Below are 25,298 nucleotides of genomic sequence, written 5' to 3' on the forward strand. Positions count from 1 at the left end.
GCCACAGGGACTAAACCTTTCATGTGAAAGATGGATGAAGGGAGTAGATTCCCACTTTAACTGGGAATCCTATGGGATCACACAGAATGTCCTGAGGCTCAGGAACACAAAGTGTTCTTGTTTCAGTCTATACAGTTAGTTGGAATTTCTCCTAATGCACATGAGCTGCTGCCCAGATTTGGGTTTTTGTAAATGTGGCAAAAGGTTCCCTTCTGTCACTGTGTGTGCAGTATAGTGCTGAGATTGAGGTTTCACTGGAAAGTCGAGACATTCTTTTATTTCAGATATCTTCACTTCTCATCCTAGAGATGAGGCTTTTGGGAGGAATCCAAACTCCTTAGAGATTAAACACTTGGCCACTGTTGTAATCAATGTTAATGAGGTTAATAATTGATTCAGTTAACTCCTAAAGAGTCTCTGGCTCTCCAGTATCTAAAGTGAGTATTACCGCTATTATATAAAATACTCGTTAATCAGATAGTGGGAAGTGGGTTAAAGATTGAGTGTAAAATACGTCTCGAACAACCTGGGGGGTAAAAAGACGGTAGGATTTCAAGGTTATTCTGTGTCATTCTAACTTAAACACTGAATAATTGGTGAGCTTTATAATTTGTGTTTTTGGTCAGTATTGAGCAGGTAACAGAATGATCTAGCTGATGATGGGAGAAAGTGAGGTTTTGCGAATTCTTGCAGACAAATAAAACCCCAGTCTAGGTCAGGCAGCATTCCTAACTTCTTGCCTTCAACTAAATCAAAAAAGGCACTTTAAGCTGAAAGGTTTCTGACCGCTACTTTGAGGGAAACGGCTCTCTCATTTGCTTTTTGGTATCCATGTTTCCAGTCCGTGCCGATCTCTCCTCTTGAATTCCAGAGCTGGAGAAAGATGCTGAAGTCTAACACTTCACCTAGCTGCCTGGGTGTTCGTGCACTATCGCTGGTGCCCTTGCGAGAGTGTACAGGCAGCCGACATTGACTTGTGCACTCAGCAGTGGTGCAGTTGTGGTGCGTAGTGGCCTCAGCACGGTCTCTTCCTTCTGTGTTTTTATCCAATTTCCATCATTTGCAGCCAGGTCAGCTGGAGAATGTAATTCGCTGGTGGTAGAAAAAGATGGAGTGCGCTAGGAAATGAGAAGGCATTCCAGAGAGTCTGCCTCCTCACCTGTGCAAACGCAGGCCTGACCCCCTGCTTCAATATTTACCCTGCAGCTACGCACATCCTCTGGCTCAGCTCACCTTCTGGTTAAACAACAGAGACGCTGCAGGCGGCAGGTGCTTCTCCACTGCAGCCAGGCAGGCAGGGAAAAAACAAGCCAAGCTTGCAGTCCGTCTGCTCTGTATACCAGCCGACAGCTGGCAGGAAGAGACCAGGAGCAGGTTCACTGTGTCACTGTGCTAAAACTGCAAACGACTTCTGCAGCTCCTCAGAAGAACTCCCTGCCACACTGCTAGCTTCTCCCCCCAAACCGAAGTTTAAAAACGGGACAGCTGTGGGCAGAGCCCACTGACCAGCATGTGTGAGAGTCTCAGGGCTGCTGGTCTATATGGCACTTGGCTGGTTTTCAAGCCAAAAGGGCCCGTCTGGCAACAGTGCGATCCCAGGGGGACGCTGTCACAACTGGCTCAACCCAGCGTGCCCGCCGGGCAGTGCAGGGCAGCAGCTGTGTCGCACGTCTGTGTTTGTTTGCCTCGTCTTGTTTTACACGTGCACTGCCATGCAAAGGGTCTTGCACATTCTTCCACTCGCTCCCATGCCTTCCTCTTTCCTCCATTTCCCTTCTTCACCCGGGAACGATTCTCTGCCGATCTGCTGAAGAGTTTTGGTTTAGCCGGTTATGTTTCAATCTAACAGGTAGTCTTGACGGATCGGTATTTTATTTGTATGGAGGTTTATTGAGAAGCCAAGACGTTAATAACGGGGGAGGACAGTGTGTCAGATCGGATTGCTAACCACCTGGAGTCCCAGAAGCTGACTGTCATGTCTTTTCTTGAGATTATTGGTCTGTTCCACCTAGTCACTAGACAAATAGCAGTAGCAGCAGATAGTCGAGAGAGATTCTATGCACATCAGTTATTCAGCCTCCAGAGCCATTAATTCTCGCTTAGGCTGAAAACAGCTTTTCTTGTTATGACAAGCTAATGGGGGCACTAAAAAAGGTAACTAAAAGGCTTTTCTAATGCTTGTTTTTTTTATACTTGCATGAGGCTCCCCTCCTCCAGGACCTTTAATGAAAGTCTCATTTCTATTGCAAACACGTCTGGTATGCAATGTTAAGACCCGTAAAGGCAAAAACTTAAGGGTTAAACAAGAGCTGCTGGTTCTCGGGGAGGGACAAAGAAAAAAAAAGAAATCCTAAGAGCTTTGAGAAAGATGCCAGGGGTACGGTTGTCCAGTGCAGGTCTTTCTCCCCAGCAGCCCTCCTGTTTGCATCATAATACGTGGGGAACAGAAGAGGCTGATTAAGATTCAAGGAGCTCCCCTCCATCAGTGGCCCTGCTACTGCAAGACAGAAGAGGAAAGATATTCCCATCTGAAAACAACAAACTGTTTTGTTGGGTTTTCATGAAGGCTTTTACAGAGTAAATCCATCAGCCAATTTAAAATGGAAATCGCTTTTTGTAGCTAAGTTGAGCAAGTGCAGGGAGGACCGCCCTCCTCTCTCCTCCACTGGCCCTTTTCTCCGCAGAGTGTGTCCGAGTTTCCACAGCGGCCCTTCCGGAGCGGCATTCCTGACGGACGCGGTTCGAAGCCGGTCTGCACCGCCCTCTTACCTTGCATGGTGACCCAGAACGTACACGCTGTCACCACTCATACCCCTGTGATATCTCCAAGGGGCAAGTGCAAGGCCAAGACTGTAGGACATCTCTCACCCTGCAGGTGCAGGAAAAATCATGTTAAAGATAACGCAGGCCCCTTCCCTAACCAAGCCTTCAGGAGATGACGAATTCAATGGGCAAAAGCAAGTGTCTTCAGCAAATTAGACCTTCTGGTTGCTACATTATAAAAACAGCTTTACTACCCTGGACAGAGTTCAAACATTCAGACCCGAGTTACTAGGAAGTGCTGGGAAGTGGGAATATGCAAGACATGTCTCTTCCTTGGAAGAAACTAGCTGCACGAGAGTCTTGAGTCGGTAACCTCCTGGAAGCCTGACAATCGTGAGTGAAAAAACAGCCTCTCTCCTTCGGAGCCTTCCTTGTGTCTGTGAATTGACTCAGGTGTTCCTAAGAAATTCCCAGCAGCGTAGAAGAAAGATTTAGCCAAGGGCTTTCCTGTAAGGGGGGCTAAGTTCATCCAGGCAGATAGACTGGGAAGAGATGTGAAGCTTTGTTCCTCAAAAGCGTGGTGTAATTTTGAAAATGAGCTCATGACGGCAAGTCACGAGATGCAATCTTTTTTCTGCCTTGTTGCCAGACCTTCAGAACGGACGTGGAAGAGAGCGTTTGGAATGTGTTCCATTTTAGTCTCCGAGTCAAATTATAAAAAAAAAAATCTCCAGTGGATACGTTTTATGTCCTATCAGCATTGACCGAAAAATAGATGCACAAGTCCAGACAAACTCTGTTAGTCAGGATAGGGATCTGCTGATCTGAGCTGCAGTTATCTAGGTGTGTATGGGTCCCCTCCAAAACAAACAAAGACTCTTCTACCAACATTGTCTGGAACACTTAGTTGCGCAGACGATTTGGGTCTTAGACGAGCTATTTAGAAGTAATGAACCACTAAATCCCTTGAAATTCAGTATGCAGAGTTAATGCTGGTCTAAAACCAATCCGCTGTAAGTGCAGTGAGGGGTATAGTGGTGCCTCTATAGTTCGGGTGAAATGAACTAAGACACTTTCGCTTCGTGGAGATGATTTGAGCGATACCAGCCAGTGGTCTTTTGTGACGCTGCGTGCTTCAGATCTGAGTGGTGATGCCGGAATAACAGATTAAACCCTCACCTGTGGGCATACAAGCAGCTGTCAGCTGTCATAAAGGACAAGAGGATCAAGGTTGGTGGTGAGGGTTCGACTACGGGGGTTGAAGATGAACATCGGAGAACACAGTGTTGATTGCTAGGAAATCTAGGACAGCTGCACTCAATTATGCGTCAGGAGACATAATACAATTGGTAGTGCATGTAAAATGGAGAACCGGACATACTTTTTTTTACACAGAGGCTTGTGTACACAAGCATGTCCTTGAAGCTGAAACCCTGGCTTCTTTCAGATGGGCTGACTGGCTCCTCTCGTTTGTAACCTTTCTTATGCTCTTATTTGTCTGCCCGTTTCCTCCAAATGAGTTTACTGCTATGTGGGACCCCCCTGGGAAAACACGCAACAACAGTCTCTGGGAACTCTGCTTTGACCGGAAAGTCTTGTGAGTCTAAAAGGCCCAATTCAGTTTAGCTGCTCAGTCTGGCAGTTCTGCTTGCAGTTCTGGCTGCTGACAGAGAAGGAAGTTGTGGAGAATGGAGGTGTCAAAAGTGTCTGTCTTGGCACATCGGGTCTTCGGCACATTGCCTGTTTGTTTTTGCCTGGCACACGCTATACCCCGCCCTGCGGTAACACATTCCGCCAGTCTCCTCCAAGCGCGGACAGACGGCCTCCGCCAAGCCACACTGCTGTGCGGAGCGAAGTCGAAATGACAGGTGGGAAACGGTCTTAGCTGGGGAAGCCAGCTGCTGCGGTATTTTGATGTCTTGTCTTCGCGAATCTTTTGCTGCTTGGCTCAAAATGATAGGAAAAGGATGTTTGCTTTTCTCTACTTTGTTGAATAATTTAGAATCCTTAAGTGCTGTGCCACCAATGGACTCTTGTGATTCATAGTAGCTGCCTTTCTCTGACAATTTAATTTTTCCTGTTTCATGTCCGGTTGCAGAGGGTGTCTCACCTGTGCTTCCCTCCTGGCTATTTCAGGCATCCTGGCTCAACCTGTCCAGCTCTGCTGCTGAATCCTGCACTCTGACCTCCAGAAAGGACTTGCCTTTTTTTTTGGACTGAATTTTGTGTTCGATTAGTTACAAGTAATTAACTTGAACAAATGCAAAAGGGAGCTTTTCTTTATAAGTGTTCTGAGAGCTGAAAGACACATAGGGGTATTGCACAACATGCAGCTCTCAGAGACGAAACATTTACCTGACCAATCCTCTGAAGATGAGCATTGATCAGTGATATGGTTTTTGCTCTGGTCCAAGTAAAAAAGAACTACACTCTTCATCTGGCGACGTGACATTTTTCTTTTTACAATACGTAAAATATAATACACACCTAGTGTAGATTCTGTTTTAGTTAATATTTCTGGGCTTCTCAATTTCGTGCATGACTGAATCCAATTCCGCTACTTGCATTGAGTCATGTGTCTGTGATGTGAAGATTAATATCACCATGGCAAGTTGGAGAGGAATATTCACTCTTTCGGACTACGTTTGCAGAGGTCTTGCATTGATTGGTCATCGGCTGATCATTGATTGATCGTCAACTGATCTTTGCCAGAGACCTCTGAAATGGAAAACTGCTGCTGTCAAAGTCAAGTCAGGGACCAACTTTAGGCTCAACAAAGAAACACAGAATTAAAATGTGTTGTGTTGTGTGAAAAAAGAAAACCATATTCACACAGGGAGGCATTCACCAACGCTTGGGAACAAACAATCAATACATTTGGTGTCAGAGATAATTGTCTAATCCTTCAAGGAACAGCTGGACAGAATTTCTGGATCTAATGGCCTTTTCTCATCAGTAGCTCCGTAATCCTGAAGGTATATCTTATAAGACCTGGAAGGGGATTGATTTGTCACAAGGCCACAATGAGTTGAGACGCGACATGAGAGGAATGGGAGATGCCGAGCAGGAATTTAGATGTGGACACGTAGCTATGCGTTTTCTGTAACTCACAGGGTCACTGCTTGCATCAGGCCTGCGTTCTGCATTTCTAAGGAGTGGAGAGAGGCTTCTGTCAACCTCGGTGATCAGTCCAGCATCCTCTGCCCTGGATCACTGCACACTTCAGCACCGAAATGCTTGTCTCTGGACAATTGGGGAAATTCCATGCTGAGGTGGAAGTACCTTCAAGCTGAAAGTGTTGGCTTAGGTAAGGAGCAGAGGCTGCTGAGCTCATTGCTTAGAGGGGAAAGGTCAGTGGCCTTTGGGTAGGGGCCGCGCATGAGAAAACAAGGGAGACTCCAGATGGCTGCCAGGAACCGCAAGGTGGTAATCACAGACTTGAGAGGAGGAAAATGAATGGCTGAATTGTTGAAAATAATTAAGCGCAAACTAAAAAGATTACACTGCCATTCCCTTCCATGAACTCTGGCAATGAACATCTCTCCTTCGTTCTTAACTTTCTGGTTCCCAGAGACTCAGTGAAGCGGAGGAACTGCACTGTCGCGAGCCCAGCATGGCAGTCCGTAATAAACAGCAGCAACTAAACCTGCCCTCTTTATGTGTGGATGGGAAAACGGTTCTTACGTTGGAGACATGTGGGGGAGATCTCTCTGGAAACTGTTTCGAAGGGTCTTGAGGGGAGCCACTTTTCAACCGGGGGCAGTTAACACCTCTGTTACTCTCGCCTGCCTGTAAATTAAGAGACAGACTTCCCATCTCCTCGAGCCACACCATTCCTGTAACTTGCTGCACCTTCAATTCCCAGATCTTCGACGAGACTTTACTTTCCCAAATTCCCGCACATCCACTGGGAACGTCTGGAAAGTGAGCTGGCCCCCACGATTCGCCAGAAAACCTTACTGTGGTCAAGCCAGGCAGGATGACCTCTGCATTTTGATCTCCGGTTCTCACTTCCTGTCATTCGATCAAAAAAACAGGATGTGGAAAACCAGGAGCTTCCATGCTGAGTCACAAACCGGGAAAGAGGAGACTGCACTGCTCCTCTCAGGTCTGGATTGCGACATCTCAACCTGCAGAGTGCTGGCATCCCAACCCATTTATCCATCTCTCACTGTGTATATATTTCTTCTGTCTGTGTTTCAACAGTATCCCATAGTGAGGCAGCTCTGGACTTCTGCGTTGCAGCTTCCATTGCTGCCTCTGTCAGATCCTGGTGTGTTCTGCCACGGTTTTCCATTAAAACAAACGTCGGGGACCCATCTTGACAAGGCCTGGGGTGGAGGACGCCTCCCAGCCCAGCTGTGGAGGAGAACCGATGGCCAGAGAACTCTTCTGGGACTGGGGATCCTTCTGCAGTCGGTGCCCAGAGGAGCCAGGTCAGAGGTCAGGGTGGCCGGAGAGATGGATGGGAACTGACAGGGGGCAGCTGGTATTTCAGTGGTGCAGACAGGATGGAGCTGAAATAACAGGGCGATTGTGCAGCCCTGGCCTGCGCTGTGCTCTGTTCGTGTTGGCAGAGGGCCAGGAGGTGTTGTGTTCGCTCACTCTGGGTTTTCACCTTCTGTGTTGTGTTTGACTTCTTTGAAAAAAGTTGTGTAAGCAGGAGTAAGTTCCAAAAGCATTTTGTTCTTCTTTTTTTCCCCCTATTTACTTTTTCAGAGGTCCTGGTATGTGCCCCTTCTGAATAAACACCGTCTGGCTCTGCAGAATTTTGATATTCTTGCAGTCCGGAAGCAGGGAGGAAGTTCGCTACTGTCACTGGCGCTCGTGATGGACGTGCATTGACACGACACCCCTTGCATGTGGGCTAAAGGTTATTTATAAAGCGCCTTTCCAAACCTATATGAGAACGTTGTACATCTTCCAAAAGAAAACAAAAAAAAACAATAAAAAGGAAAAGGAAAAACAATAAACTAGTACATACAGGACCGACAGGAGGGCCATCAGACATAGACCCTAGTAAAAAGGTGATTTTGAGTTTGGATTTAAAGAGAGTTTAAGAATTTGTCTCTTGGAGAGTCAGAGGAAGGGCATTCCATAACACTGGAGCAGCGACACAAAAGATAAGATAAAATCACTTTATTGGCCATACACAATTTCTTGCATTAGGAATTTGTCTTTTCACATACCCCAGCTTGCTCTCTCCACACAGGTGGGGAGAGAGAAGTTTGGGGTCAGAGCACAGGGTCAGGCATGTATACGGCACCCCCTGGAGCAGGTGGGGTTAAGGGTCTTGCTCAGGTCCAGAGTAGAGGACCTGCCTCGACTGAACGGAGCCAACAGGGAGTGTAAACACGGAGGAGGTCAGAGTTGTGCGAGTCCAGTTGTGTAACGCCTTAAAAGTCAGTAAGAATAGTTTTGGACATTGTGCAACTTGCTGATGAGACTACACCATTTAAAAAGGAAGTCTTGCAATTAATCTAAAGAAGATACTCTGCAAAATATTTTCCTTCTATGGTGTAAAAGTTACATTTTGCATTCACGCTATACGGCGAACATAATGTTTTTGAGCAGGTCTATGTGATGACTATGTAATAGGTCGATCTGACTTATCTGGGCGTGTAGGAGGAACGTGTCCACCCGTTCCTCTCTCTGCCGAGTGGGTACCTGAGTCTTCGTAGGAGAGCCAGATTATAAAAGAATTACCCTTTCCAAACTGAGTGGTGGGTTAGGTGACAATAAAGTTATCATCGGCAGTCCCAAACGACATTAAAAAGCACAAAAAGGGCTGTTATCACGAAGTATCCGGTTGCAGTCATCGAAGTTTTTAACAGTTTTAAAAAAAAGTAAATTACACATTAAGCTCTTAGTCATGACGGCCGCTGCGTCACGTCGAGTTTGCCGTCTCCTGTGGACATTAGGTTAGTAAGAACCGGTTGTGCCTACGTCACACAGCGCTGTGGAAGGGAGGTGACGTCACGTCCCCCACCCTGTCTGTTCGGCCTCAGGTGCTGGCGGGCACATCTGACTCAGGCTGTTTCTCGCCTCTTGAGTCGGGAGGTCGCACAAGAGCACGCATTTCAGAGCCGAACCGGAGGTTTCCGGATTGCCCTCCAGCCGAAACTCTGCGGAGTGTTGCCCAACCTCTCCTCCTCCTCCCCCAGGCCGGCGGCGAGGCTGCTTATCCCAGAGTCTCCTAAGGGCGCTCCAAGCCTGCATAATGAACTGCACAACCCTTCTGCACTACTGCTACTGAAAACCTAAATTAAGGGAAAATAGGAAATGAGTCATCTGGAGAGGATTTTCTTATCAAAATACGTTCTAGGTTGAGACGATCTTTTAGACAAGAATTGCATACAAAATATCACAAACTGACCCCTTTTTTTTCAGGTCAAGTACTGACCTGAAACCAGACAGACAAGGTTTCTTGTGTATCTTGTCCTCATTTCTTAATTAATACGTCTTTATTCCGAGACCCATCCCCCCGATGTTTGTCTGCGCTACCAGTTATTTAGTTAGTAACGATGTCTGAGCTAATGCGTCTTTTTTTGTGTGTGTGAGAGGAGCAGATGCGACTGGATTTCTGTCGTGTTGTTCCATTAGCTCGCAGTATACTGACGTAGCTTTAACATTCACGTCTTTCGGTGTGTTAAGAGTCTGGTTAATTCGTGGACGGGTCCGCAGGTGTGCTCCGTGTAAGACTCTGGTGTGTGCGTCGTCACTTCGACGTCAAGACAAGAGCCAGAACTACTAGACTAGATGACTGCCAGAAAACCAACTTCAAATGACGCAGATCCTTTGCTAAAAGCACGCAAGAGACGTAACTTTTCTCCAAAATGCCATGAAAAATTCAGGGAGCACAAGACCGCGTTTCTTTTCACCGGCGGCTGCTGCATTTTTCATTAAAAGTTGTGTGTGTGTTTTTTTTCCCTCTTGGTTCAAAAGCCTTGACGAGCGTCGCGGATCGTCATTCTGCCGTTGCGCTAGGGACTGTTCCTTAGAAGTAGCCGTGCGTGTGAGGGGGAGTAGGGTCTTAATTTCAAGGTCTTGTTGTGTCTCAGGAATGAATCGTCTCTCCGGCCGTTCTGATTTATTGAAAATGCGTGCTGCCGCTGCACAACGGTTTTTCTCATTTAACTGCAGTTGCAGCAAAAGGCAGACTCGCCTCACCTCCCTCCCCACAACCAAAAGAAAAGGTAATAAAATGGACTGGGTTACATTCCCGCTGTCCAAAGTTACCCACCGCTCTGTTGGCCACCGTGAGCGGTAGTGCAGCGCAGGACAGGAGTTAAGAGATTTTGAAAGTGTCGGATTGCCTTAGCGATCCATTATGCAGGTTAAAGAAGCGTGTGTATGCTATTACTCGGAACTATCGTGAAATTTTGTTTCCTGGATGATTGTTTCTCACTTAATCTTATGCTCAGCTACCCTAAAGGTAGAACTACTGTATAAAGAACGGCTTCATTGTGTTTCACCGGCTTTTAAAAAGAGTGTTTAATTCGTGTAAGAGGGTCAGGTCTAAAATAATTGCGCTGGTCATCTCAGAACATACTTTTGTTGGGCAAAACTGATTATAAGCTGATGTGACTTTAGCAAAGTGTGTGTTTAGGGCCCACCCTAGGGCACTTATCAGTAGGTAGTCTACTGCAGAACTGTACTGTGTTTTAAGGATTATAGACAATCATTTACATGCATAGACGTCTGTGGATTTGTGCTTCTAACTGACAAAAGCAAGCAGGAGCCTTCTGAGTCAGGCCCTGTTTGTTATGATGTTAGCTTAGCAGACAAATTGTCTAGGCCTCTCCAGAAAGACTTAGAAAAGCCAGGAGACTCACACCGAGACAAGAGGGGATACAGAGGTTAATACAGCTCTGAAAAGGGCATGCTGAAAAAAAAGATGCTTCATGTTCTGATTTATATATCAGATGTTAACAGCTGGGAAAGGCGTAGGACTAGGAGACTGGTGCCTGGAGAGTTGTGGCTCTGGAGTCCAGATAATCTGCTCTCAACAGAACAGAATAATATGAGCTGAGAGCACTATTCTGCAAGGGAAAGCATGGTTCAGCTCTGAGATAATAGGATGTGTTGTGAGAACTGTCAAGCCAAAGGAAAGCATGTTAACAATGATAGAATGCACTACTGGCAAGAATTTATTACAAACTGTACAGTTTTGGTAACCGGATGAAAAAAAAGAGCAAAGGAAAGCAAGATATTTCTTTCCTGGCTTTAAAGGAATGCCTTACCCCCAAAACATCTGAGGAACTGATTCTCTTTTGTCTTTAGGTGTCAGTAAAATCTTGACAAGGTACTAGCAGAGTAAGTCCCAATGCCTATTGCAGAATCATCAGTGAAAGGAGGAGTCAGATGGGCAGGCCAGCCCCCCTTGATGACTAAGATACTAGTAATCAAGTGAGCAAGGTGGTGACATGGCCTCGTTGCGTGTGTAAACCTCCGTGGGCTCTCTCAGGCTTTCTCCTCCACAGCAGTGGTGACCTGCTTCTGATTAGGTCTCCTGCTTTCCTTTCCACTGCATGGCCTGTCGCACCGCAGCAAACCCTCACTTATTTAAGTGACGACCGGCAGGGCAATTAACTAATTAAGGGCCCAATTAAACAATGAATGCAGTGGCTGGGTCAAAATTTCCAGCAGCGGAAAATGAGTGTAAAAGCCTGAGCCGTCCTGGCCTCTCGGCTGTAACTGCTGGCTGTCCCCCATCGCGCCTGGGGTGCTGCCTGGGATTGAAGCTGCGCTCAGATGGCGAGGAGTGGCCGGGAAGGGGCCGCGATCCCTTTCCAAATCGGGCAGCGTCCCAGCAGATCGGCAGTGTCTGAGCTTGGTTGAATTATTGATTGCTCCTGCTGCCGGGAAAACGGGCTTTGAAACAGCTTCAAATCACTGGAGCGCGACATCTGTTCCCCTCTGGAAACCTGGCCTTTGGAAATCTATTGCTTTCTGCAGGCTCGTGTTACGTACAGAGCTGCCTTTTATCCCAGTTTCCAGCCTCCAGGTGATTCACCTTTCCCTAAACTAACAATATACTCTGTGCGCCCCCCCTCCCTCCGCGCTCCCCGACCCATAGGAACAGAGAGACGCACGTGTGCTCTTTGCCATCTCCACACAGGCAGGTGGTGTGCTTTTCTCGTCATTCTTCTTCAGCAGCTCCTGAGCGCTCTGGAACTGACAGACGGTCTATCCACCGGTATCATTTTCATCAGGGGCCAGAAGCCAGGCAGGGCACTGACATTTATTCTTTTGCACCGAACCTCCGAACAGTCTGAATACACCAGATGGCACTCTCAAGACCTTAAAAACATGCATGCACAGCAGTGGGTATTGCTGGCTCTCCAAATGTATTATTTATTTATCTGATGCCTTTTTATTTAAGACGGCGTACATGAAAATGCAATTACAGAATCGTATAAAGATACATAATACAACACTTCCACATTGCGCAGTGGAGCTATATAACAGAAGGCTCGGAAATTAACATGATGTAAAAGACGATACATCTATCAAAACCGTAGGATGTTCGGCAAACAATACGCAATATAGGTTTGCTCTCCGCTTGACTGAAATGCACCAGTGTTCCTCTCTCGTGTTTTGCAAAGCTCTGTTGCCTTTTGTTCCTCTTTTGCTCAAATCAAGTTCCTTTAGAAAAAAGTATTTCCTGTTAGTCTTTTTATTGTGCAGTACTTAGAGATTTATACTCATTATGTGTGCTTGAACAAGGACACCATTATCTGATCCGTCACACTGCACACTGTACCTGCCAGCTCCAAGCTCAGAAGGCTGGCTGTGTTTAGGACTGTTACAGACACCTGAGCAACTTCACAAGTCGTTAGTTGTTACAGACGTGTGGCAATGATGTATATGTTTTCGCAAACAGGAAGGAAGAAGGATCACTTCCATGCTGATTATTCTGATTATTTTAAATTGAGAACTGAGAAAATGTAGAAAGTACTCTATTCTTTTACTACAATATCTTGTAGTATCTTTTGCTTGTCTAAGGGTTTCGTTTTCCCAACCAAAAAACTGCCATTTTTTATTTATGAGATCTTTATTAATTCTAATGTGCATAAAATTGTTTTCCACCCTGGCATTTCAAATCTGTAATCTTCTACCTCATATGCAGATTATGGAATATACACAGAGTATGTTACACTATTCCACAGATGCGATAGATGCATGTCTAAATGCTCATTTGAAAAATGAATTTAATCACATAATGCTATGAGTAAAGCCCGGTGGCATTAAGCAGGGGGTATTTTATAATTTAACATTATGGGAGTTACATCTGTCTAATGTGAATTAAGCATATTGAATGACATATCCTGAGCTGGAAGTTTATTAATATATTATTAGCAGCAGTAGCTTCTAACAAGAAAGTGTCATTTTTGTACTCGTGTCTATATAAAGCTATCTGTATATCCTAAAAGTACAGTATATTTAGAGGGGTTTACACTTTAGCCTGAGCTATTGGGAGCCTGTTTCACTGTTGCAGCCAAGCATGTATTGCGTCTGTCAAACTAATTGAACTAAGCTGTTCTTGTTATTTACTGTATTTCCAAGCCCTGCCCCACCATGGGTGGTTTTACAAACACCCCCCCCTGTCAATTGTATCTATATTAAAAACAACATAATTAACACATCAGCTGTGCCCTCGTACATTAGCTCACAGGCCTGCTTTGGACGCCTGTGTGACCAGATGAGGTCCCAAGCAAAGAAGAAGGTTTCTATAGTAACCCTGATGAGTAAATCCGAAGAGGAGCACCTAGGGGGCTCCTAACAGAGTGTAAACAGTGTCACTCCTGGAAAGGACATCCTGGCAGCCTTTATATTGGAGGCTTCTGGCCTGCATTCTAAATTGTGCTGTTAAGCCCATAACTTTCTTTTACTGCTCACTCTAGCCCTAGATATTTATACAACCACTGCCATAAATATTTACGGCCTGCTTGTGTTTGGAGAGTGAGAGCTCAGATAATACACACCCCACAAAAGGAAGCCACTGTGTCCTGCTCAGTTTCCTCTAAACACGCTTTTATTGACGCTACTCGTGGACAAGCAGTGGCTGAATAGCTTCACCTCCTTCATTTGTTTCCCATTAAGAGAGTGATTCACACTGGGGGAGGTATCTGATTTGCTTCAAAAAATAAAAATTACATAGCTGAAATAGTTTCCGATGTTCCTATTTTTCGTTGTGTAACTGTACAGAACAGAAAAGGGAGACAATATATTCTAATAAGTAAAATAAGAGAACAAACAATAATCACTGTCACTGATCCAAAAGATTGTATGAGCCCTTATATTTATACGGTGTGTTTAACACGTTTAAGACACTGTTATCACAGTCTGACAACTAGCCTTTAGCCCGATTCCAGCAAGGTGTTACTGCTCATGTATCAGATGCGTCTCATGGTCAGTTTTCTCACTTCCACAAGTTCCCTGTTTAGATGAACTGTCTGTAGGACTTCCATCACATTTAGTAAATGTGAACACAAGCAGATTCCAATCGCAAATCGCTGTCAGTGGTCATTTCTCTCTCGCTTTAAAAAAAAAGATCAATAAATGACAATCTGCGGTCCATACGCTTGAAGAGTTTCCTCGCGAGACACGGCGGATGATTTTAATTTTTGCGTCCTCACCCATTGAAGTGCAAATTGTCTCAAGTGTCAACCTGGCCCCCGTGAGGTGTCTCAGTAGAGCCTTGTCACCTCCGTGATGCAAAAGCAGACCATCAAAGAGTGCAGCGGACCGCGGCCGTTGCGCTAAGGGGCCCTGAAAGACAGCTCTGCACCCCTTTTCAAGGAACCCGCTGTCTTCATCTGCCACCCATGGGGGCCTTCCTTTCGAGAGCAAAGCATGCCTTGGCCTTGGCCATCTTTGTTGTGACAAACTGCCCGCCCGCAGAAGCCTGTCTCCCAAGACGAGAGGGGCGGCGCAGCGCAGCGACTCCGGTTTCCTCCTGCAGCTCTTGACTGTCCTGCCAGCACTTGTGCACTCGTGCATGAGGCAGCAAGTCTGCTTTAAGCTCAGGAACGCCTTGTTCAATCGAGAGCCCCAGGAGGCAAGGCTGGGCATTGGTCAACCCAGCAGTGTTTTCATCGGCCCCTTGCTGATGCCTGGTTCATTCATGTTCCCAGCTGATTCTCAACTTGATCGGGAGCTGGAACACAGAGATGCAGGGCTGGCTGCTTCACACAGAAGCCGGCACCTTCCTACACTCAGGACCGGTGACGCATGGTGTTTCATAATAAGGGAAATCAAGTCGCCTCTTTGGTTATAAAACGATGATGTTTGCTCATCACTAAAACACAGTGTTTTTCCATAACAAATTCACAACATGGGTATCGCTGGTCTTTTGCCATGAAATTCCTGATCTGAAGTGTTAGACTTTTTCTCAGCTCCCTTGTGAGGTGCAGCTTACTGACAAAACACTGGTGAGACCAAACCGACTTTAGAAGTTCGAGGAAGGAGCTGCATCAGCAGGCGTAGACCGTAAAGGAACAGGTAAGGGTATATTCCCTGCGGGAAGCAAGAGAAAAAAAAACAACGTTTCGGCTGTGGAGCCTTCTTCAACCTACTGACACCTGGAGAAGGCTCTGCAGCCGAAAACGTGTTACTTTTCTTGTCCTTTTCAGCGGGCAATAAACCTTTATCTGTTCCTTTGCAAACCTACTTTGCCTTTCCATTTCTGACCACACACTGGATGTCCAGCAGTGCATCTAGGACAAGCAGTGCAGTGTGGTCAGTGCAGGAGGAAGTCTGGGGATTGTTCTCATCCACACAGTTTGAATGGTTGTCTCCTTGTATCAGCCAGAAATGGTACAGAATGTGGGAGAGCGTTACAGGCCTGTTAAGGCACAGTTTTTCTAATCCTGGGGTCAGTGAGAGGAAGATTAAATTACTCAAAGCCCAGCTTGCATCTGACACATAATGTGATGGAGATGTTGAAGAATCCTCTTAAACCAGCAACAACTAGCCAGATGGGCCATAGGGACTCATGTCATGGGAAACGCCGGAGGTAACTCCTTTTTAATTTTCGCAGCAGTAGCCTTTATGCATTCAGTGGAACTTGGAAAAGCTGTTCTGAAGTTTGCAAAATAGATAAACGCTTTATAGACCAGAGCACAATCTGCAAGTTGCAAATGGGCATTTCTTAATTTCCTTACTTTGATGTAGCTTTGGACTTTTTGCTTGGTTTTATTAATAGAAGAGAAAACTTGAATCAAAAGGCGCAGGAAAAATGACACCTCTGACATTCCCACTGTAAGGTTTTGTTTATACACAAAGCATCCAACCCCCCTTGCCGATCTGTAGTCTACTGGCATTATTTAACATTGAATCTTCCCATTAGAGCCACTGTAGCCTTTAACCGTGGAGCTGTAGCTCAGTGTCAGGGCCCCTGCCTGGGCTGTCCTCCGTGCTGATTAAAGTGTCAGTTTGAAAAATGAAGGGGACACAGACCGGGGGGGGTTGGGCAGTTTTCCTCAAGCTCCAGCACACACTGGTATTGAAGGGCTGGTATCTATCGTCTCCTGCTTCCTGTTCCTTTGCCTCTTACCTGTCCCATACTTCTCACACTTTGCTCTTCCTTCTTTCCATTTTTTAACTGTTGTTTTCGACTAGAACTAGTGATTCACAAGGCAGAACGTATTTTAGGAAGCATTAGAGGAGAGGGGAGGAATGACTGTTTGGCACAAGCCTACGGTCATGATACCCCACCACAGAGCCTCAGAGTGTGGTGCAATACTCATTTCTTCCCCATTTTTCTTGCAGTTATATGCCTTCAACTGCAGATGCAGTTGTTCACTGTGCAGAGCTCTCTTATCATGGCTATAATCCAGCTTCATGGCCACTTGCCTTTTTTTTCTGTTTCTCTTAATCATGTGAGATTCCTGTCCTTTGGACAGACGGTCTGCCCTTGAGTATTTTCTGCTGACCTATATCTCATGAACTCCCCCAGACTTAACTCTTGCATTTCCAGTGCAAACTCCTTTGTCATTCTCAATGCGTCTGCAGCTGCTGTACAGGTGAAAGCTTAGTGCAGTCCTGTAAATCCATTCAGCCACTGTCGGTAAGCTGCTTATCCTGATTGGAGTCACGGAAAGCCTGGGCCTATCCCAGCAGCACAGGATGCAAAGCAGGAGTGAGCACATGGCCACCCCCCACCAGAATTGCCGGGGGAAACTATGCACAAGCAGAGAGAACATGCACACTCCACACAGACAGATACCTTGAGCCCGAATTCCCACAGTACACTGGAGATGGGAGGTGGCAGTGTTGATTACCAAGCCAAAGTTTCGTCTGTTTCGAGTTTAATAAAGTCAGAAAACTGCTTTAGAGAAGAATTGATTTTGTAATTCAACACTTCTGTTCCTCCTGACATCCCACATTAGTTGCTTTTAAGATGTATTTTTAGCAAAAACACTGAATATCACAAATAATTCCAATTATTCACTATTAGGGAAGACAACCCACTACAGCGCATTTGAACTCTAAACAGTAGTGTATAACATTTTGCTTTTAAACATTGCTTACTTTTTTATTATTAGCAGCATTAGTAGCAGCTGTAGTACTTGCAGTAATAAATACTGCAATTTATGGACTAATAATAATACTAGGAGTAGTGTTACTAACAGCAATGTAAGATAATACTAATTCCTGGCTTTTCTATAGTGTTTTCGTCCCAGAGGATTGTAATTCCTATAGAGTTTAGGTCAATGTGAGAAATGGCTGAAATGGCTTCACAGCATTCAGAGGGAACTTTAGGAAGCCCAAATTTAAAAGTCCACAGTGGACATTATGTAGTAAAACTAGAAGTAGAAGAAACAACCCCTGTAGAAGCAGCAGGGACAGCAGTAATAACAGAGGCAATATTATTAATGGGTGCGCAGGTGTGAGACTTCAGCCATTCTCTGCCCCCACCATCCCTAGGGCAATGCTCAGGCCAGGAGCTGCAGGGATGTGAGATGAGTATCACAGCCTGATAGACACATGTACCCTGATGTCATCCTTTCAGGCAGGGTAAATGTACCCTGGAGAGCAGCTCCCTGGAGGGCATCTGCCTTTAGATTCCCACCCAGGTCTCATCATCTCTCAGTAAGAGGACACTTAGATGATGATGGCAGAATCACCCCTAGTCACAACCTCAATCTGTCTCTTAGGAAATAAAGGGAAGGTCCTACGGAAAGACGGGAGAGCACTGTCAAGGTGCCGTGACTGAGGTGGTGGCTGATGGTGCTGTAACATCACAGCACAGCTGGGCTCCTCATGGACAATGACAGTCACTCAGACTGGCACTCCGTCAGCTCAGGAAAGATTTCGCAGCAAGAAAGGGATGCTCGGAGGTTGGTCTGAAATTCTCAAAAGAGTTTCAGCTGCAGCCTGGCAAGGTTCCGCGTCATTCTTCTCCACATTTTGTTTGAATTATTTTTTCTATGGAAAAATCGCTCGCTCGGGCTGCGGCAGAGGTTTAAATCCCATAGAGCAATCAAAGAAAATCATTATCTAGCCTGCTGCTTCTGGCTAGGTGATGGCTTGGAGAGGCTGGATATTGCAAGCTGAACATAATATTCCCTACTCAGTAGCTTTCCAGTACCCTGCTCCGACCTGCCTGCAACAAAGCCAGTTACATTCCCAGGCCTAGCACTCCCTGATTCTGTGCAGCAGCTCCAAACACGGGGGACGACAGAGTCCATTAGACCGCCTGGAGGAGAAGGAGCTCTGGTTTCTGCAGTTACATATATACAGTACACACTGTGTGTGTCTTTTTTTCACATCAGACAAATAGAGGATTAGTCTGAACTCTGCCACCTGGGCTATAGTCCTCTCCATCAGCATGCTTGACATTTATTAAGCTCAATATCAGACTACAAATCCCTGTGGCTTCAGAAGAGTGAAGGGGAGGACAGTCTGCCAACCCCAGAGCTTTCCCGTGGCTGGGCTGCTGGGCGGAGAGTCTGGTGACACCCCCAGTAGTGTTTACAGAGGACATCAGCCCACCTTCTGGTGCTGGTGTCAGACACCAGAGTGCTCAGACACCAGAAATACCCTTTCGACAGCAATAACATTAAAACACTACTAGTAATAGCACTAGTTAATAACAATTAACCAAGCGCAGCTAACAGAAGGGTTATGTTCCACCCTGGGGAGAACAAAGATCTCTTTCAAAGGGGAGGTGGCACAGCAAAGCCCCTGATTGTGCAGTCTGAGCCATGTTTTACATCCACAGTATGGATTAGCATCCAAATGTGAACTCATCAGAAAGTGGCTGTGTGCAAACATACTCATTGCCAGGAGAGGCCTGTAGTGTGAGTCTGGTGGGGGCAGCAGGACAGGGAGATCGTGCAGCTTGTTGCTAGCTGACGATGTGTCTTATAGTAGTTCCCTTCCCTTTCCTCCCTTCTGTCACTGTGCTTCAGTTTCTGTCTTTCCATACACATGGGTAGGTGCTGCTGCTCAGAAGAGCCTTTTCCCCTGTCCTTCGTCACTGCTGGGACTGACCGGTCTCCTGTCCTGCAGTAACGGTGGAGTGAGGTAGGTGTACTCCTTGCATCCCCTCCTCAAGCCCGGCTGTGCTCTGCTAGAAGATGAAAGTGACTTAGTGTGCACCTTTACAGAAGTTCTCCAGACTCGCACACATAACTAAAAAATACATACAGTATTTGTAAGGGTATAAATGAAGAAAAAAAAACTTTCAAACTTAAAATTCATAGAGGTATTATGACTAAGTCTCTCAGAAATCCTTATCATATCCGCTAAAGTCTATCAAAGCCTTTGACAGAGTCTACAAGATTGCGTGCTCCTGTGTTCCCTGTAGTGTTTACTGCTTGGCTATAGTGTTTACACTTGAGATATCCATTCTCACATTGGTCAGTCATCTCAAACTAAGCTTCACAGCTTTCACCAGTGCACCAGAACACAGAGCCTTGGCAGCAAAGTCACAGGAGACAGCTGACGTGCCGCTGATAACATAACATCTTCCCAAGTCTGCCGAAGTTCCACTGACACCGAGTCAGTCAAACCAGAGGACTGACTTCCGCATGAACAGTGAAACACGGACCAGTGGGCCCACGCGGAAACTACGTGGAAGTCCATTTAAATTCAAGAACCCTTTACACAAAGGGTGGTGGGAGTATGGAACCAGCTGCCCAGCCATGTAGTTGAGGCCGATAGCCTGGCTCCTGTGCAGAAACACCTGGATGAGGAAGGATGAACTACTAACTACCACCTGGCCAGATGGAATGAATGGCCTCCTTTCACCTGTAGCCTCTTTTTCACGAGGGAGGGTGACAGTTGATTTCAGTATGTGGCGAAGTAGGGTGAGAAAACACCAAGCACCTCAGAATGCAGACAAGCCTGAAATCATTCATGATTTCAGGATTTCATTCACTAGTGAGTACGCTGTTTCCCCAGACAAAGCTGAGGGCTTGAGAAGAGACAGATTTAGGGTAAAGGAAGGGGGAGGCAGGCAGTAAACCTCACAACAGGTAATAAATATATAGCTGGAATAAAAGGTTTCTACCCATAGTTAATTATCCTTGAAGACTAAACAGGCACAAATGCATTAGAAAATCCATCTGTTTCCCCCTCAGGAATAATTAAAATGCTCTCCTCACTAAGTTTTACGAGCTGTGAGCATTTTATGCTTGCATGCTTTTAATACAGAGGCTGGCTAGAGACTTGAAGCTCAGGATGGTCAGTGCCTTATCGGCACGGTCACCTACAGGGACTGATGTTTTGCACAGCCCATTGGGACTGATCCCACAGGGGTTAAATGTACAACAGTTTACCTTCTATCCCTGCGGTACCTAACAGCATTGCTAGGTTGTATATGCTGAACATCTGGATACTATTTCTAAAGGCAAGCAGTCACAGTGTTTAGTCATCAGCAGGTGCTGGTTTGGAGAGCTAACACATAGCTAACTAGCACCCAATCATCTTACTGCCTGCCTGACAAGACTAACTCAACGACTCCCTGTTCTCTGCGATCTAAACAACATTTTATAGCACGGTATCGCACAGCAGACTACACCCCTCACCTGAAAAAGAGCTTCCCTTTGTGAAAACTGGAACAGAGCACAGGAGTGCTGCTGCAGGAACAGCGCTCCAGACCAAGGATGACACACCAGCCAATCAGGCCACAGCCAGTCGGAGCTGTGGGAATACAAGAACGGTAGTGATTTTGTCAGTCTTCAGCCACCCAGAGAATTGTTCACCAGCCCCCATCTCCCATGCACTGCCATCCGGAGAGAAATGACTGTGTGATATGAATAACGATGTTGACTGCCAGACCCTGCAGTGGATGTCTGCAGCTTCCAGTATTCTTTGAGGGAGGCTGCAGGCCAGAGACTCAGTGTAAAGGTCAGGTCTATTTGCCAGGCCACTAAAATGACAACAGCAGAGAGATCACAAAGTGCAGAGATGCCCCAGGTGTTTTTCTCTTGTTTGCAATTTTGTGTATGAAGACAAACGAGCAAACATCAGGTGAAAACTGAACACGTTTCTTCCTGTTTCTTTCTCAATGGGGTTTTGAGTTCTGTGGGAACTGGGAGGCACAGTTTACAGGTCAGAAGAGGAACTGAGAACTCTGCCCTGAGAGCTCTGGGCGCCCCTGGATTATATCATCAGAACAACATGCATGTGTTTTACAGGTCTGCGAAAGTGAGCCCCTCACAGTCCTAGCAAGCACAAATGGGAGCAATCAGATCCTTTTTTAATCCAATGTAACAGACAATCTATGCACTAAGGATTGTTTTTCCTAGTGCAATGCCTAATGTTGTGACAGTAGGAGAAATACCTTAATTGCACGCTTACAGACAAGAGGTTAGGATTGAACAGAACTTCAGTGCTCATTGTTCTGTGGCTGTATTTTGGTTAATAGCAGCATGTTTCTATAGACAAATCTGTCCTGTTACCATAGAAATGATGTGCTTATTTTATATTGACGGCTCTTTATTATCCTCTGTAACAAAAATGAAATACATTGTAAATCAGCCTGTAAATGGATACGTGCTTATTTTGTTAATAACATAATGACTTGCTGTCTTTGTGTGTGCTGACAGAGGAATAGTTTAGGAGTCTGGGCCTGCAGGGGAGTGGTGCAATCGTCAGCGTAGGTCCTGCTGGAGCGTGGAAGAGCTGCAGGAGCTCATCGCTGCTGGTATTAAGGCGTTTCGCAGATGTGAATCACTCCAGCAGATATCACCCACCCTTCTGCTCACTGCCAGGCTCTGAACACAAAGGCAAGAGGGATTTAGACAATAATTTGGCTTGTCTGTGTTGTAACAGAGCTCCTGATTTATGCCATCTCATTCATGTATCACAGTTTTGCAGTGTGCAATAAGAAGAACATAAAAAAGGGCTTACCCACCAGAAAAGGCCATTTGGTCTGTTTCGCTCGTGTGGTCGCTGGGTAGCTAACTGAAAGAAATCTGAGCAGCTGGGTACCTTGTTCCTAACTCCCACAACCCTCTGTGTAAAGAGGCTTCACATCCGTTTCCATTGCTGTCCTCTGGTTTGTGCCTGACTGTGGATTCAGGTTACACAAGATCTGCCCGGTCTAGATCGTCTAGATCCACGCTGACACCCCTAGAGTCGTATTGCCTGCAGGTTACCCTACAGTTACGTGTTATTGTTTCCATAACCTGGCGTGCAATCCGCGTATGTCTCGTTGACCTGTAAACGCTTTGTTTCTTCACCCTTTTTGTGAATGGGCGCTACAACAGCCGTTTCCGGTCAGAGACTATCGCCCCTGCTTCGAGCGGCCGATGGGAGGGTTTTATTAGGAACCCATGAATGAGCTCTCTCGTCTCTTCTCGGGTCCTCGAGATGTGTTTACCTGCATGCATCTCGTACCCGTGGCCGCCCTGCCGGCTCCTTTCTGACATGATTAAATATTGACGTTTGTATTTCCTCATCCTGAGTCATGCTGTCAACGTCTTGTTGCTGCAGAGAGACAGTGGGAGTGTTATGATATTATGCCAGCCCCGCTGAAATTGTTGATTCTCTTGCACTGCCGGCTTTCTGCAGGTGTACAGTATCTGGTGCAGATTAAGTTTTCCCGTGGGCCAGAACGGCACCTCTTACAGCATCTGCTTTAGACATTCCACGTTATCTGAACTATATTTAAAAAAAACAACGTACTGTTTTGTTTTGTTTTGTTTTGTTTTTTCTGGTAAATCCTTCATATCAACCACCTATTGATGATCGTCGTCAGGTTGATAAAACTTTCCGGCTGTGAGCGTCACAGCTCGGCCCGGCCCTGCTGCACTGACGTGACCGCGCTGGTAGACCGGCGGACAAAAATACCGCATTGAGTACAGGTCAAGGGTTTTGAATGGCTTTTTTAAAAAAAATCTGCGGCCAGCTTTGCTGCGCTAATGCAACCAGACACCGGCTTTCTTTTGCGCGTCTGCTAATCCAGTTATCTGTGATTCCAGGAAGCGGCCGCTGGGTGTCAGCCTGGGAACACATGCAGTGTGTGTGTGTGTGGGGAGAGAAATAGGTGCGATGCCGTTTTGTTCTGTAGCTCCACTGCGCATATCTCGCATTCCACTGTGGGAGAGCTGCATAACACTGCGCCTGTTATCGCGCTTCATTCCTTCATTTGACCGTTTCCCTTTAGAATTCTCTTTGTGGGCGCATTCCATCGTGTGGGAATATGTTGCCAACGGTGCTATTATCCCTGAACAGCGTCGACTTATTTATGAAGCAACTGCCGTGATTTGACTTTCATACACAGTAATGTCTGTCCTCAAAACTACAGCGATGAGCATTCATTTATCTTCCAGCTGGAGACGGCCGGGCCATGCATGCATCGCCACGCATTCCCCCGTGGGCTCGATATAGCGCTGTAGGAGTGCTTTCCAAAATAACCGGCCGGGTGGACCGCGGCTGCTGCTATTGGCGCATTCTGATCGATAATGACTCCCTGTATGTCTCCTGTTTTCAGTTAAAAAGGACATTTATTTCAGTTTTCTATCTGTTTGTGATGATATCAGTGTCTGTAAGAACAAATGCATGATTCAAAAGAAAAAAAAAAAGATGTTACAAATCTCATTGATGTAAGGGCCAAAGGTTTCAAGAATGTATATACAGTAAATGGGAACTTCCATACTGGATTGATACTGGAATATAGGGTGGTAGTGACCTGCACTCTCTCTCTCTCTCTCTCGTCAGGACAGCAGATTATGTCAACATCAAACAAAGGCTAAGAAAAGCAACCAGCTTTCTGAGCATCTTACTCACCATGTGTGTTATTACTGGGGGTATGTGCCCATTGTGAAAAACTGGAGCCCTGTAAGCAACAAATTCAGCCTGCTGGAAAGACCGAAGTTAATTATTCCCTACTTGACAGATCTGACTCAATCCTGTGAAAACGTTATCATAACATGTCGAAATACTAGGTGTCTACCCGCGTTCATCGCTTGTCATCACATACTGGCAAACCAGACGCCTCTTTGGCTCTCAGATAAAATAAGTGCTGCACTGTATTGGTATGAAGAATACCTTTCCAGCAAAACCCAATGAGGTGGAATTGAAAGTACCTTTTGTCACGCTGTGGGAGCGTCCAGTTATCCACAACCTCTAGACTCATGTCTGTGTCTGTATTGCGCCGGGCAAACTAATTGGGATACATTTCAAACCAGATCCCTGCCTGTGCTTGTTGATTAATTATGTTTATTTTACTCCGATTCAGAAAACGCTGCTTTTTTTCCCCGGCTTCAATGCAGTGAAGCAAACCACTGAACGACTCTGCGTAAACCCACTGTGCCAGATAAATACAGGATACTCGCATTTCAGTGTATTGCGAACAGATCGAATAAATAAAGCAAATCCCTAGAGGATCCAATCAATGATTTCAACAGCTGTTAGAAATATGCACGTTTATTGACATAATACACATACAGTGTATTCTGCATTTATGTGTATTGAACTAGTGTTATATGAGCTTCAGATAAAATTATATTGTACTGTGTTGGTACTTTACTGTTGGTTGCAGTGTTTATGCATGTTCTCGTTTGTTTTTGTTAATCAAAAAAGTACTTTCCGAGGTAGTGCTGAAACAGCACTGCCCCCTAGTGGACATTATGAGTAATGGCTGTTACCAGTTTATTTTCAGAAACTGGAGTTTAGCAGTTCGGTTTGATGAACTGATATTTTTTCTTGGGTTGATATGAGAATATGACATGATGTTTTTCTGAACTGAGAACTGCTGATTTTTCTGAAGGTGGATTTTTGAACGAGTATCAATTGCATCAGAATCCATTTAGAATCAAGTAACTCTTAAACAATTGCACAAATGTGTAAAAATCACGAGTGATTCAGAAGTGTGTGTGGTCTGTTAACGGCGAGAGGTGGTCGTTTGTCTTTAATTAGAAATATCACAACAAATGGAATTAGAAATTCAGTTTTTGTAATTGATTTCAAAGGCATTATGTGTAAGGAATTCGGAAACAATTTGGTTTTCTAGGCGCGTGTAACAGAAACATTGTTAAAATATTAAAAGTAAAGGCACAGCTAGTTTAGGTGGT

The 25,298-nt window shown here is 45.6% G+C and overlaps 1 long non-coding RNA gene across 1 annotated transcript; it reads right to left on the minus strand.

The window, feature by feature from the left end:
• Nucleotides 1-15,400: 15,400 nt before the first annotated feature.
• Nucleotides 15,401-23,082, minus strand: LOC107079618 (uncharacterized). Its single transcript, XR_001480571.2, has 3 exons — nucleotides 22,136-23,082; nucleotides 20,805-20,919; nucleotides 15,401-19,342 (listed from the first exon to the last, which is right to left on the minus strand). It is a non-coding gene; the product is annotated as an uncharacterized lncRNA (long non-coding RNA).
• Nucleotides 23,083-25,298: the final 2,216 nt, after the last annotated feature.

The sequence above is a fragment of the Lepisosteus oculatus genome, chromosome 16 (genome assembly GCF_040954835.1).
Source record: "Lepisosteus oculatus isolate fLepOcu1 chromosome 16, fLepOcu1.hap2, whole genome shotgun sequence".
Lineage (NCBI taxonomy): Eukaryota > Metazoa > Chordata > Actinopteri > Semionotiformes > Lepisosteidae > Lepisosteus > Lepisosteus oculatus.